The sequence below is a fragment of the Thunnus maccoyii genome, chromosome 13 (genome assembly GCF_910596095.1).
Source record: "Thunnus maccoyii chromosome 13, fThuMac1.1, whole genome shotgun sequence".
In the NCBI taxonomy this organism is placed as follows: Eukaryota; Metazoa; Chordata; class Actinopteri; order Scombriformes; family Scombridae; genus Thunnus; species Thunnus maccoyii.
In genome coordinates, this window is record NC_056545.1 from 32253520 (window position 1) to 32265984 (window position 12465).

At 38.4% G+C, this 12465-nt stretch overlaps 1 long non-coding RNA gene across 2 annotated transcripts; it reads left to right on the forward strand.

Annotated features, from left to right (window-relative positions):
- Positions 1-7697: 7697 nt before the first annotated feature.
- Positions 7698-12242, forward strand: LOC121910672. 2 transcript variants are annotated; one of them, XR_006099709.1, is made up of 4 exons: positions 7698-7765; positions 10583-10735; positions 11218-11249; positions 11457-12242. It is a non-coding gene; the product is annotated as an uncharacterized LOC121910672 (long non-coding RNA). The 2 variants fall into 2 exon arrangements; XR_006099708.1 differs by lacking the exon at positions 7698-7765 and having other exon boundaries at positions 10338-10735.
- The last annotated feature ends 223 nt before the right edge of the window (positions 12243-12465 follow it).

Consider the following 12465-nt stretch of genomic DNA (forward strand, 5'->3'; position numbering starts at 1 on the left):
ACCACACCTGTGATCTGGCCCACATTAGGAAGTGAATGAAGAATGAAGTAAAGACTATAGTAGCCTTGACTGAACCATAACATAGCCATGAGTATTATCCCAGAATTTTACCAAATGGTCTATACTTTGAATCCTAAGGCAAACAGTCCAGAAATCCAAAAACATTAAAATGTCAATTTAATATGTCAAATTGGCAATTTACGTATTTCTATATGATCTTCCCTAATAAAGGTTATTAAAAGTAGTAGTTTATTAAGCCGTGGTTAATAAAAGTATTTTTACTGCCAATTTGGCAAATTTTTGCATTTTGTGACTCCCTTTATAGGCTACTAATGCAAACGTAAAAAACAAAACATAGGTATAACTTTTTTTCTTTTTTTAAAATTTATTTACAAAATCCTATCAAGACAGGTCTGTGAGCCAATTCACTGGCAATGACATTCCTGATAAAAGCCTTTGAGAACCTAGAGTGTCAATGGAGTGCAAATAAAAATAAAAACAACAAGAAGGTGTAAATGGAGTGCAAATAAAAAGACCATCAAGAACAAAGTGTGTAGATTCTTAATTGTCAGCTTCCACCATCAGTACTTTCACCTCTGAAATGGTTGCTGTCATAGGGTTTCGTCTGACAGTGCCGTGAGAAAGCAGAACACATGAGACAGCAGCAGTGTTATATTTTTATTCATGTATTTGTTTTATCTTCCTATACACACACATTATATATATATACTATCCCCTCTGTTGTTCTGCATAGGCCTGAACCCCCTCAGCCAGATCATCACAAAGAGTGGCTACAGATACCAGTTCCGAAGTGGTACAATCATCAGTCAGTGTATGCCAGGAATGAGTGTTGATCAGAACCGAGGGGGTTGAACTACCAGGAGGCATCATTGTAGATGTTCAGGACAGCTACAAATACCTTGGGATCCCACAGGCAAATGGGAACCATGAGGAGGCTGCAAAGAAGTCGGCCACAGCCAAATACCTACACAAAGTAAGGCACGTCCTGAAAAGTTGGCTGAATGGGAAGGACAAGGTACAAGCCATCAACACATACGCCCTGTCAGTCATCAGATACCCCACTGGTATAATAAGCTGGCCAAAGGAGGAGATAGAGGCCACTGATATCAAGACAAGGACACTCCTTAAAATGTACAACCGTACACTGGTGAAGCCAGGACATTGTGGAGTACCACTGGATCAGTATATAACAAGAACTGCTGCTGCTAGGTGGCCTTCCACCGCAATCTTTCAGCCAGTGTTCTTGGTTTTCATGCAAAATCAAAAGGAACAAAGGCCTTCAATCAAACCAGTAAATCTGACATTACTTGACTCTGCCAGGATGAGAGAATAACACAGAATGGCCCTGAACTTAAGCAAAGATCTAAAAGTCTCCACATTATCCCAAGACACACAAGATGCTTATAATCATGAGGAAAAGTACCAACCATATCAACCGATGTATCTACCAGACGGGACTCTCCAGAGTGATGATCTTCATCTGTCATTTGTCTGAAAGAGAGGTCTGTCCTATATGGGGCATTATTCTCAGGAAAGGTCATTCTGTTCTTCATATACAGGCCAGTTTGGACACATTTACCACAGCCAGAGTACCCAGAGTGAGTCTTAACTACTTTAGTTCTAGCAGCTGCATCACATATGATAGAGCTGACCTTCGAAAAAAACTGTTTGCCCTTGATGCTGAACCTACTGCTCAGACTGCATTTTAGTTACAAGATCTTTTAAATACTCATTCACACATTGGGGTTTGGATCTGCCACAGAGCAAAGCAATTACAAGTGGCTTCCTCTCTTTAAAGTATTGGCCACAGCTGTTCTGAACTGCTATGAAAAAGTCTGATGCCATCAAAATTTAATTGCAATCTGAAAGTGTGTTGGTCAGGGACTTTGGACCAGATTCTTTCGGAAGTCTTCACCAGCGAATTTAATATGCCAAAGTAATAGAGATGACCCCCAGCTATCATTTGTGGCCTGTAAGAGGCAGTGGTCCTGAGTAGAGTTCTACCATCTTTAGGAAGGAAGGGGAAATGCACCTTAAGTATCACCAGAAGGGCAGATGAAGCAATCAAAGAGATGCCATAGTTGACAGCCCAACCTGCAGGAGATGAAACCAAATCATTATTCATCGAATCAGCACCGTCGCCAGCTATATTTTCATTACTCATCAAATTAGGATTGTCACAGGTTTCATCATTGCTCACTGAATCAGCATTTTCACAAGTCTAAAATAACATCTCTTCCAGTACTACTACTTCCAGCACAGTAAATTGTCCAGGTCCTCATCACCCTGAGGATTTTCAAGTCTCTCAAATAAAGCTTGAACCTTCTTAACTGCTCTCCCTCTAAGGCTATTTTCTACAGAGCTCTTTCCACTTTCCATTATCAAGGAAAAATGCTCACCAAAAATTGTCCTTTTTCCTGTAACCTTCTATCACCACAGCCACAGAGCGATCCTATTATGCATATTAGTTTTACATCAGTCAAACACAGAGACTGATCACCTAAAACAACAATAAACACATCAGCAGGGGTGTGTAGAGAATAGAATAATTGTATGAGTATGAGTTATAGTTACAAGAAAACTACTCAAATACGAATAAAAGACTAGTCACTAAAAAAATAAATATATCAAACAAAGATATTTAAAAGCTAAAAAAATTGCTGGAGAAGGAAAGAAAATGAGTTGACAAATACAGAAAAAGATATAAGTGCTTAATAATAAGAAATAAGAACAAATCACCTCGTTCAAAAGTAAATGAGTTAACTAGTTAGCGCTTCTTCACTAGATATGATCAATCTGTCTTTAGTAACAGGCTATGTACCACAGTCTTTTAAAGTAGCTGTAATTAAATCTTCTCTTAAGAAGCCTTCTCTTGATTCAGGCATTTTAGCCAACCATAGACCTAAATCCTTGAGAAAGTGGTGGCTAGTCAGTTATGTGACTTTCTACATAACAATAGTTTATTTGAGGATTTTCAGTCAGGATTTAGAGCACATCATAGCACAGAGACAGGACTGGTGAAAGTCACAAACAACCTCCTAACTGAATCGGACAAAGGATTTCTCTCCATACTTGTCTTGTTAGATCTTAGTGCTGCATTCGAGACAACTGACCATCACATCCTCTTACAGAGACTGGAACATGTAATTGGCATTAAAGGAACAGCATTAAGCTGGTTTAAGTCCGATTTATCAGACCGATTTCAGTTTGTACATGTTAATGATGAACCCTCCATGAAGGCAAAAGTTAGACACGGAGTTCCACAAGGCTCTGTGCTCGGACCAATACTATTCACCTTGTATATGCTTCCGTTAGGTAATATAATTAGGAAACACTCCATAAATTGTCATTGTTATGCAGATGATACCCAATTATATTTATCAATGAAGCCTGATGAAACCAATCAGTTAAGGACATTAAGACCTGGATGACCTGCAATTTTCTACTACTAAACTCAGATAAAACTGAAGTCATTGTGCTTGGCCCTAAATATTGCAATATTGCAAAAATCCGGCACATCCTGTCCCAAAAAGATACAGAAAAAACTATTCCATGCATTTGTTACTTCTAGGCTGGATTATTGCAATTCCTTATTATCAGGCTGCCCTAACAAGTCTCTAAAGACTCTCCAGCTGGTCCAGAATACAGCTGCACGTGTACTAACAAAAACTAGAAAAAGAGATCATATTTCTTCCATTTTAGCTTTGCTACATTGGCTTTCTGTAAAATCTAGAATAGAATTTAAAATCCTTCTCCTAACTTACAAAGCCCTTAATGGTCAGGCACCATCATATCTTAAAGAGCTCATAGTACCGTATTACCCCACTAGAACGCTGCGCTCCCAGAATGCAGGCTTACTGGTGGTTCCTACAGTCTTTAAAAGTAGAATGGGAAGCAGAGCCTTCAGCTATCAGGCTCCTCTCCTGTGGAACCATCTTCCAGATTTCGTCCGGGGGGCAGACACCCTCTCTACGTTTAAGAGTAGGCTTAAAGCTTATACTGGATACTTGGACACTGACTACCATCAGTGCATGTTACTAGCTTGGCTTCTTCCCCAGAGTTTTTTGTGCTTTCTCATCTTGCAGGAAACCCTGGATTGCAGGCCAAGCCTTCGCAGTCCTTCGCAGTCCTGTTGCTGTCCTTCCCTGGCTATTGCTGCTGTTATTGTTATGTTGTCATTCTGTCTCTCCCTTTTCTGTAAGCTTTGGCCATTTTGGGTTGTACATCCCACTCTCTCTGATTGCAACACCTGTCTGTGTAAGATCCATGAAAATCTCAAATTTGTTGTTGAGAAGTTGCATCATTTGAGGCTCATAGGTACCTCAGATCTTGAGAGTTTGACCGAAATGATAACCTGTGACACCTCCAGCAAAATGTGCATGTATGATGAGTGTGCAGAGTGCAAAGACTATGTCTATGTCAATGTCTTGTAAGCAGCTCTCCAGTTTTGATGGCTTGGCAGAGGTTGCATTCACTCAATGGGTCTGTGACCGTACTGGTATGTATGCACCGTACTGGTGCCAACAGGTTCTTCTGGCCTGCACGAGATGACATCCTGTGGTACCTCTTTGATGAGGTGCTCGAAATCATTCAAGCACCACAGCCTGTGACATTCCATCACATGGAAATCCAGAGAGATGTATGGAAGTGACTCTCCCTGTCACTGTCATGATGCTTTTGAGGATGTCAGTTCCTACTCTTTTTAGGAAATAATTTTCCAGGGTATTCTCAGTCACACTGTGAATGTGTAAAATGGGAGCACCATGGTATAATATGCTCATTTATAACCACATAAGATGGAGGATAAGTTCTACAATTTCGTTAGGACAAGGACTGTCTGATGGAATTCTCCTCTGGGAGAAGATTTTTTGGAAAATAGTTTTTTAATTCTCATTTCTAGTGTCAAATACCCCTAACTTTTCAGTTCAGTTCAGGGCCATTACCAAAGTTTTCCAATACATTTCTGATTTTAAATGTTTTATTTCATGTATTATTACGCAGATGGTGTATATATTGTCCGTGACGGGGTGGTACAGGAATGGCTCCCATGTATGATAAAAAAGGATATTATTAATACGGATTTTATGTTTTTTTTTGGAGGGTTAACATATCTTTCATGTTTTGGTTTTAAAAAAAAAGAGTTTGCCCCTGATAAAAATTTTAAAAATTGCACACACATACACACACACACACACACACACACACACACACACACACACACAGACAAAGATTCCTTACTTTATATATAGAGAAGAGAGATGTAGAGAGATAACTGTAACTGTTACCCACTTCCAGTATTATTGTAAATGCTATGCTAAAGAAATGCTATGTGTGTAGAATTTCCACATACCACTGTGAGCTGACAATACTATCAAAGAGGAAAGTTGATAGTGCTATGCTGTCACTGTTAGCTATGAAAGAGAGGGCCCATCAGCATCCACTCCCGTCAAGCACTACTGTTCTTTACCAGCGGTTACCCCATCAGATATTGAAAAGGACTTGGGGTCAGGATGTGACTCTACATAAAGAGTGGTAATCCCCTTTGCATTTTTTCATTAGATAAAAAAAACTGATAGCCACCCAGCTGATATATCATGAAACCTAACATTATTGAACTTTTGATGTAAACATTGATGCTGCCATTTATCTTTGTTATAATCTTGTCATTAATCAAATTTGATTGAAGTAACTGTAACAAGTAAATGGTGACAAATGCACAATTAATGTTCACTCAGTGCACTATTTGATCATTTTTGTTTGCTATGTTGCCATGTATGTTGTGTATTTGTCTTTACAGCAGGAGTATAATTGAGGAGGAGGTTGCGATTACGGTGGACGAGGAAGACACTAACAGTCTAGATGAAAATCTCACAAATTACCTGGGAAATAGCATGTGAGTTATCAAAAACGTGAAAAGTGAATGGTTTTAGGAGCACACTCATCCTTTATTGACATGTTACTGTCAAACTGGTTTGGGTGTGCATTCACTGTTCCTATCCTTTGTGTGCAGTGTAGAGTGGGCTGACAGTTGTTCAGAGTGGATTGACCAAGTAGTTATTGATGATGTGGTGCACATATGGAATACTGTTGGATTTGATGACCACAGCAGTAATGATGACTACATTCCCCCTTTGTGTGTGAACTATGTTGACTACAGAAAACTTAATGACTACATATAATAGTACTTCCATGTCAGAAAACTGGACACTAGTTTTACATTATAATATAGCTAGCCAAAAGTAGGACAACAAAAATAATGAACACTTATATAGAAAGCCTTCTTTCAAAGAGTGACAGCTCTGAAACTCTGCTATGTTACATATTGATAATGTATTACTGCTCCGATTAAAAAATATAGTATTATAAAAGTATTTGTTTTTCTTCCACCAGAAATGGAAGTTAGGTGGATATTGATGTTTTACCAGTGATTGGAATAAGGTAGACATTCAGCAAGACCTGTCAGATGTACCACAATATAATGCTGACATGACAAGACTGCTGCGGGTGCTGTGTGATGAGGACATTGTGAATCAGCGAGCCGCAATAGCTTATGAACAAGACAGCTTGTCAACTTTCCTCAGCTACCATTTGACAAATGTCCAGTCACCAGAGCAAAAATTGCATGTAATGCTAGGAGGCTATATGACATCAAGGTCTGCAGATGAGGGACTGCAGCAGTCATTAGATGGGTAACGTTTACTAAACATATCTTGAGTGTCATTACATATACTGTTTGTATGGAATCCTGATAGTTGCTTTCTGTGATGCCTATAGGCAACAGGTACAGTTTGAATGCTTATTATGGACATACTTGTCATGTTCATTTCCAATGTTTTCCAGATCTGCCACAATGGACATACAGTATGGAGGTGGAAACCACAGCTTTTATTCAAACTTGGTATGCAGGCAGGAAATTTTATGCCTGCCACACATATTTTCCTGTTGGGCAACAACTACATCAAAGTCCTGTTGCTGTTCAAATTCATGAACATGAGCTGTGTTGCAGAAACAACTTTCTGTGTGGTTCAGGACACTTAATGCGTTGATGCCATCCAACACTTTTGGCAGGAGAAATGGATTGGCATTATCCTGTGTCTACCCCACAAGGATGGTTTTCAGCTGCCTCTAGATGACTTTTGAAAGATTGTTGATATTAACATTTCCGTTTATAAAAATGAATCATGGCAGCAACCTATAGCACCTATTCCAGAATGGACAATGAGACTAAGTTGATCATGGGTGTTTCTGCAACTACAGGCATTTTTACGTCCCAGCAGTGAAATTTTGGATTTATGTTAATTTATGCTTTATAGATACATACATAGTGTTATTACACATCTTGACATAATTTTTTTCTCTAAATAATGTGATTTAATAACATCTCTGAAGCATTTTATGGGTCCAAGCACCATTTTTGCTTGTGTCCCACAACTGTGGTCTCAATGTTGAGATATGTAAAATGAGCTAATTCAATTACAATATGACATTATTTTAAAGTGTTTCATATAAATAATTACTTTACACCATATTATTATTTTTTTGTTTATTGATCATTTCTATGATTTTTTCATCTAATTGTGCCTGTCCAACACTTTTACCGCAACACTGAATAAATGCCATAGTAAAAGTTTTTTTCAAAGCCAAACAAATCTAGTTTCTATGGAAACAGAAGTTAGCAAGTGAGCACATGGATGACAGGTTGGCCAACCGACACTAGGTGACCCTCAAGAACAAGAAAAACAAGGTAAAGATCATCTTTTCTTCTGAAGTATTTATTGTGTGTCCTTACTGTACAGCTTAGTAATTGTGTATTTTGAACTAGATTTTAAAAATTGATATTACTGTGAAATTCATGTATATTAGATGCTAAGAGTCAAAGCTAATGTAGCAGACCTTGCTAGCTGCCATTTACCTGCAATATTAGCAAAAATGTCATTTCCGCAACATGTCTTTACTGCAGCAGCTTAAGGTGTCGCAGTAAAGACCTTGTGTCGTGGTAGAGACAAATTCAATGGGAGTTATATGCATATATTATATTGCAAATATTAAGTCTATTGTAAACTTAACATAAAATATGTCATTTTTGCAACCCTAGATGAGACCAAATTCATCTACAGTAAGATCATATAAATGCAGAGAGGAAATGAGAAAAGACCCAGGCAGATATGAAGCATTTCTCCGCAAGGAAAAAGAGCGTTACAAAAAAGAAAGGAGAATGGGTAGATAAAAACTGTCTCCCAACTGACAAAAAGAGAGAGAAGTCTGAAAAGAAGACAGTGGAGGATAAATAAAAGAAACCAAAGGGCAAAACACATAATACTGGAGGCCTCAAATTAGTTTGTTGCTATGAACACACCACAACTATCCCCAGAGGCCTTACTTGTGAATGAAGCTGGTTTTGACTTACCTAATGTTGTGGTGAGATGCTGTTAGTGTTATGGGTTTGTGTTAGTATATTAGTATTAATGTTCATGCCAAGTCAAGGTTAGATTATTAACATTTACCATTGACATTGTGTCCTTACCGACACAAGATGTCATTACCACAGCAAGGCTTTATTTTAATTATTATTATGATTTTAATTTGCAAAAATTATTAACACTTGAGTAGAGATTTTTCACACATTACGATTGCAATATCTGTCATAAAAAGTAACATATTTTATCTTTTGTGTGTATGAAAACAATTGACATTTAGGGTTACTGTCTAAATTTTCCAGGACATAAAGAAAACCATGAAATCCCCCTTTTTTTAAATTATTTTTTATATCAGTATTTACAATTGTGCACAAAGCTTGACGAAAACGAATTGAAATGTCAAAAATTTTATATAAATTAAAAAAGGAAAATGTATAAAATTACAAAGAAAAGAAAGAGAGAGAAAAAACATAAAAGATAAACATGTTCCAGATTAAAATCTTTACGACCATATGCAATTTTGTGGACCTGTTACTACGTATTACAGTCTCTGATGGTTAAAATTAAAATTCATAGAGGTTGATTTTTTTTAATTTGGGAGTCAAAAGTGACCACAGTTGCAGAAACAGACGTGGCTGAAATTATTGGTAAAAGATATTTTATTATCAGTGCATGTCTATGTTTGGTTTGCAGTGGAACAAAACAAAAAAGTTGTGAAAATAACTCAATTCATGCTTATTCTACAAAGACATTCTAAAATAGCCTGGACAAAATTATTGGTACCCTTTAGAAGCTGTAAGAAATAATTGATTTGTAGTGATACTTTAAGCAGACTATTGTGCTTTAATTATTATCACAGGTGTTTTCAATCTTATAATCACTCATGCAACCAGTTTAAAAGGAGAAAATTACTCATTCTGCTGTTTTGTGCCACTGTGTGCATCACATTGAACATGTCATGCTCCGGCTGGATGGCTGAGTTATCTTTTTGTTTCTCCCAGTGTTCCTTGTCTTGTGCTTCCTGTTTTATTTTGATACTCACCTCTTGTCTCGTTTCAGGTCCTTCACTTCCTGCCCTCGTGTGTCTCCCTCTTGTGTGATTACCTGCCCTGCCCTGATGTGTTGCACCTGTGTCTCATTGGCTCCCATTCCCCAGAGTATATAGTCTCAGTGTTCCCTTCCTTCTGTGCCAGTTTGTCTTGTTTCCTGCGTGACAGCGTTCCAGCCTATTTTTCCTTGTGAGCCTTATAGTTTCCTGACCTGTTTTTGCCTTCAACCTTGCCTTTAGCCCACTGATTTGGATATCTCGTTTTGCTGACTGATCACCTGTATACCGACCCAGTTGTGATTAAAGGACTGATTTTTGAACTTGCCAACTGAGTCTGTCTGCATTTGAGTCCAAGCCGTTGTTCAGTTCTTGACAGAACAAGGAAAACAGAAGGAAAAGTAGAGAGTGGTCTGAAGACATTAGAAAAAAGGTAATAGCCAAGCATGGTCAACGTAAAGGTTACAAGACCATCTCCAAAGAGCTTGATGTTCCTGTGGCCACTGTTGCCAATATTATCAAGAAGTTTAAGGCCCATTGAACTGTAGCCAACATCTCTGGATGTGGTTGCAAGAGGAAAATTGGCTTGAGATTGAACAGAAGGATTGCTTGAATGGTCAAGAAAGAATTAAGGAAAACTTCAATACAGATCCAAGCTGATCTTCAAGTTCACGATACAATAGTTTCAAGTCGCACCATCTATCGCTGTCTGAATGAAAATGGGCTCCATGGTAGAAGATCCAGGAAGACCCCACTTCTAAGAGGGAGACACAATAAAGCCAGACTGGACTCTGCCAAAATGCATATTGACAAGCCACAGTCCTTCTGGGAGAATGTGCTTTGGACAGATGAAACAAAATTAGAGCTTTTTGATAAATCACACCAACCCTATGTTTATAGAAGGAAAAGATGAAGCCTTCAAAGAAGAGAACACCATGCCTACTGAGAAACATAGAGGAGGCTCAGTGATGTTTTGGGGTTGCTTTGCTGCCTCAGGCATCGGGTGCCTTGAATCTGTGCAGGGCACTATGAAATCAGAAGACTATTAAGGCATTTTGGAGCGAAACATACAGCTTGGTGTCAGAAAACTGTGTCTTAGTTGCAGGTCATGGTCTTCCAGCAGTATAATGACCCCAAACAGTGAGGAGTGAGAGTGGAAGAGAAGAAAATGTTGGACCGTTCTGAAGTGGCCTGCTATTAGGCCTGATCTGAATCCCATTGAACATCCATGGAAGGGCCGAACTACCAGTGGGTAAGTGCAGAATCCTTATTTAGAGTTACAGAGAGTTCTTGACTGGCTGCACTACAAAATATTAAGGGTACCAATATTTTTGGTCATGCCATTTTCATTTGTTTTATTGTATTAAATATGTTAAGAATGATGATTACCATATACTTCTGTCAGTTTCCACTTAATACAGAGAAAATTCATTTTTTTTTAAAAAAAAGGTGGCAGGGTACTAATATTTTCAGCCACAACTACGGGTTGTCACTGAAGAGAAAGAGAAACTAGGCACGCTGTCTATATGGAGAAAGAAGCCTTCATATGGACAATGGATAAACTTCTTAGCGAACTGCCACTGCGCGAGTTTGTAACAGATGGGCACATTCAGACTGCACCACTGACTATCCGCTTTCTTCTCCAAATAATGTTTAAACACTTTCATTATCAACACAGATTATTACCTACACTGACCACAATGATTCCAAACACTATTGTTCATGTTTTGCCAGATCCAGTAAAGGGGAAGTACAAAGATTCTGAGGTGAGACACTCCCTTCATATCTGGCATGGTGCAAAGTGTTTGACTAAAAAATATCTACTCGTTATGTACTGCAGTTTTGTCATGACTTATGTTTTCCTTTTTCCACATAAGTATGAAAAGCAAGGTAACACTTCCCTAGTATGTATATTGACTAAATCTCTACTAAATAATTAGGTGTTGTTTTCCTGTTTTGTTCACCCCAAGCAGGCTGGACTGCACCAGGAGAGGAAAGCCTTCTGTACTGGCTGAAGGACACTGAACCACTACTGGTATAGCTGTTGAGTGGCCAACAAAGTGGAGGAATTTATCATATGTAGAATGATGAAAAACTTTTGTACAAACAATAATTACAGTTTAATAACAGGATCTGTATACCAGATGTAATTAGTTGCTCTTGGGTCTGTAACATGTGGTTGCTTTGTATCATCCTCGGTGTCTTCTGATCACTGAACGTTGTCCTTTTACTGCACAAATGGTGTCTCTATAAGGGGACATTGTCCTCCTACTGAAATACTCACAGAAAGTCACGTTGCAGTATGTTGATGAACACTTTCCATTATTCCAGCTGTGTTGGGGGTGTTAACCACATCTTGGACAGTTTTTTGATTGTTGGCTTGCTAGCCTGTGGCTGATATGTTTGGGTCTTTCTGGATTGTGTATTTTCTTATCTGAGCTGGGATATTTTTAGGCATAGGTGAGCTAAGTGGTCGCCTATTTGGAGACCCCGCGATTCATTTGCTGTCACCACCGTGTAAGAATCACACATGAGTAACCGAGGTACTCCTGTTCCATGCAAACATCATAATATGATCCACAGCATAATCATTCATAACCAGGATATAAATGATACTATATGTGCATTATGGCTATGAATATAAAACCTGTCTATGTGAAATACTTCACTCCTGGAGTTTTCCAGAGAGCAGCTTTAGTGACTTCAATGACAACCCAGAGTTGCCAACTCACTAACATTAAATTGGTTATAATTGGTTATTAATTGGTTGTAGTCAATATTTTTCATAATTACAATGTATCAGATCTATAGTGAGAGGCATCACTCTTAGTAGTGAACCTACAGAGAATTATCACCTGACTGCAGCTCCCCTCAGCTTTATAGTGAGTTTCAGCTCACTGTTTCGCTGTCTGGCTGCAACTTCACTGTTTTGGTATTTCCTCAGCACTCTCATAGCATTGTTTTCAGCTGAAGTCTAAAAAG